Genomic DNA, 4,087 nt, shown 5'->3' on the forward strand with positions numbered 1-4,087 from the left:
TGTGTTCGAATTGATTCTTCTATACCATCTCAAGAAACGAGCTTTTTCCAAAGAAGAGAAAATCTGGTTGAAAAATTTATTCCGATTCTGTCTTTTTTTTTCTCCGGAGACTAAATATATTATCTTTGATTTTTACTTCCATTCTTTTCTCTTTTCTGAGTAAGTATCAGCCCATGTGTAGGTACATATATTTCAATAGTCATGTCAAAAAGTTTTAAATGTGATAGCTAATTTATTTTTAACTAAGAAACAAAAGTTGTAGCTAAATTTAAATCCAGCAAAGTATTTAATTTTAAGCTTACACTTTAAATAGTGACACTAGGTTTGTTTTAAGAAATAAATATAATCACGTTAATTGTTAACATGTTGCAGAATCCTAATAAAATGCTATAACCACTGATACATCTGACAACTAATATTAGTGTATTCAATACATTAGTATAAAAAAAAGTAAAATCAAATAGCAAATGTGAAATAATATTCGGTCCCATAGCATTTCTGCCATTTTTGAAAATAATTAATATGTTCTTTTAGTAGTTTAAAATAATTTTCAAAAGAGTGGCAACACCATGAGAACCCAAGCTGGTATTGGTAGTTGTTTATTTACGTCACACTAGAGCTGCACAATGGGCTATTGGCAACAATGGTCTAGGAAGCATGACTGAGATTGATTCGAAGACATGCCATATCACAGTTTTGATCTTCTGCTTCCCTGATTTGGTAGCCTATCGACTTGTGCACGAAGTCGAGCACTTTACATACCGCACACCCTCGGTCTCTTAACCCTCAACCCACCCACAAACCAGAGATGCCAATTTGCTCCTGACAGCGGCAGCGGATAAATATTTTCGAGTGGTAGGTAGTCTTTTAATGTATATTTCTGGGTTAGTAAATTCCATTTAGTGGATTTTTACTCACCACTACTTCCAAATAATTCTAAGACTTATAAAATACGCCGCTTTGTTACTTGTTAGTCGAGCTGAGGTATTTAAAAAAAATGGAAAATTGACCAAAAATCTGCGACTTTATTTCGTAATCCTCTACCGTTTTTTGAAACAATTTGTCGAATCCGGAGCAACTTTGCCACACTGATCGGAGCCAGTGTTTCTGGACTTCGGTAAAAAAAAGAAGCTGAAATATAATAAATTGTTTTTTTGGTATAGTGATAATTCTTCCAAGTTTTTGACAGTATATAAAACTATATAAACAACACAGGTTGAATAAAATAATTGAAAAACTTCTATGCTACCTCTATGGACACAATTTTTCTATTCAAGTACATGTTTCGGTGAGGCTGGATGGACACAGCATTTCTTACAAGTCGAGTAAATTTTTGCGCCATGTTCGAATGTTAGACATTTTAGGTGACCAGTTCAGAATTTGGCAAAGGCAGTCTTCGATCGCAATTGATTCCCAGAGATGTTGCGGTGTTCCATTGGTGCGTAGGTGGAGTTTGCCAGATTGATTTTTGTCTATATTTTTCATTGGAGTAAAGTTCCTCATAAGTAAGTGATGACCCGGTGGATATATCTTCCTCAATGCCCGCTTGGGCCAATCTATCTGCTATCTCGTTGCCACTAATATTAACATGGGATGGAATCCATTGGAGATGTACGTCATGGTGCTGTGAAATCTTTTTCATCTTGAGCAGGATAGATATACTAGTTTCATCGCTTGCAGAGGACCAGTTACTAAGATGTTGCTGGGCACTGCGGCTGTCCGATAAAATCCTCTGACGTAATTGCTATCAGTGAGACTCGTGCCAGACCATGTCAGAGGTTAAAAATACTGAATTACAACTCTTATCGACGTGATAGTCTCACACACTATGGTGGTGGCTCAGCAATATATATCTCAAGATCCATATATAATCTTAAAACAACTGATAATATAGATGAAAACTCTGTTATAATGCAATTTAACGAACGTCATACTATTATTTATAATCCACCAAACAATGATTTGAATTAGGAACAATTTAAAAGCTATTTCGACATAAATATAGATACAATTGTCCTTGGTGACCTCAACGCCAAAAGTTATATATCTCAATCTTAAAGCAACTGATAATATAGATGAAAACTCTGTTATAATGCAATTTAACGAACGCCATGCTATCATTTATAATCCACCAAACAATGATTTGAATTACGAACACTTTAAAAGCTATTTCGACATAAATATAGATACTACAATTGTCCTTGGTGACCTCAACATCAAAACTAAAAATATGGGGATGCACCAATTAACAATAAACAAGGATCGACTCAGCATTTCTCGACGTAATTGTATGTAAATCATCTAATACTTTAGATGAAGCACAGCTCAAATTAGACTTCTGACTTGAGCTTGCTGATATTGGCAAGTTGCATTAGTAACAACAACAACAACACATAAACACAACAGAATAAAGGACATTTTCGCCAACTTCCTAATAGTTTTACCTCGAGATGATTACAACAAAGGTGTATTTTATATACGGCCTTGTGTGTTTCATACATTGCGGGGGAAAAATTGTTTAAAATTTAATTTATTGAACTAAAAATAACTTAAGACGCACCTACCTCTAAAAAAATATTTTTTTGCAAAAAGGAACAAGTTGACCTCTCTGACAATTGAAAAATTGACATTTTAGTTTTGATTGAGGAAGCAGTTGAAAATTCTACACTATTCATTTTAATATGTATCTTTATAAATAAATGATTAACTCACCTATTTTCGTAAAGATCAGTTCAAGTTAAAATTTCCGTGGAGCATTATCAACACCACTTTTAAAAAAAGTATGAAAAAAAATCAATATTTTAATTTGTTTGTTGTTACGTATACCTCCAGAAATCCATACATACAATATCCAATCACTATAATTGAATCATTATATTGATTACAATAAATCAATATTTCATAAGTAACTCAACAAAATAGAATTTACTAAAGATATTAAGATTAAAGAACCTCATTGAAAGAAATAAAATTTTATCAATGCAAAAATAATAAAACATTGTATTTATTTTCTTGGCTTTTTTTTAAATTGTTAATATGCTGCCACATCAAAAAGAAAAAATTTCGTACTTTAGCACTGATGACTGTAGATGTAAAAAGTATGATGATCAACTATTTTAAATTGGATCAATAGGACAATATATTTTTTGTTGTTGAAGATTCTTAAAAGTTAAGAACAGTGTAACGTATTTCAATAAGACAAGGTGTAAGATAAATCTGAAGAAAAAAAAAGTGTTAAGTTTTCTCGATAGTTGTGGTATGGAAGTTTAAAAATCGCGGTACCAGTTCAGAAGCTGACCATGAAAAACCGGGGTAGGCGCTTGGCCATAGTTAAGTGATGATAATCTCAGTAGCATTAAAACGAACACTTTAATCATCTAGCTATAGTTTAATCAGTACTATGTCACCATCGCGGCAAAGAGAAAAAATACCAAAGAAAAATTATTTGTATCGAATTTTGTACTACTGTGGCCTTATTGCTGACTTTCGAACAACTAAGGAATTATTTTTAGCAATCGCGATTCGCTTACTTTTGCTTTTAACTTACTTCGATGCGCTGTATATGGGTTATAAACATATTAAGTCGAATCATAGGCTTTGGAAAATAACCATCATGTTCTGTTTTTCGCACACAATGAATTTCATAGCATTAGTGACCATTAATCTCCAACAGAAAATGTTAACGAAAATTCTATTGAGTCAACCCATAGAGAAGCATTGTTCAGTTCGAATAATGACTGCTTTTATACTTCTGTTGCCCGTGATTTTCGCTTTCACGCCCTTAACTTTCCTGGAAATTGGTGATCACCCTTATTTTGTGTACGGGTTAACTTTAAACATCGAATCAGGAGAAATCGCTCTAGAGTACCTCAAACGGCTGCTGCACACTCTGATTTATTCCCTGAGCTTTCAGATAACTTTTGTGTATTGTTTACTCTGTCAAGTTTGCAGCACTCAGTTCCGGAATTCCTCTCAACACATCGCTGATACGAAACCACATGCTTTCATCAATGCGATGCAGTTGTTGTTCATAGAAAAGCGAGCTCAAAATGTCGAGTTTCTGAAAAAGATTCAAAACGTATTTTCA

The sequence above is a fragment of the Parasteatoda tepidariorum genome, chromosome 5, assembly GCF_982258835.1.
Source record: "Parasteatoda tepidariorum strain Cologne lab strain chromosome 5, Ptep-v5.0, whole genome shotgun sequence".
Classification (NCBI taxonomy): Eukaryota; Metazoa; Arthropoda; class Arachnida; order Araneae; family Theridiidae; genus Parasteatoda; species Parasteatoda tepidariorum.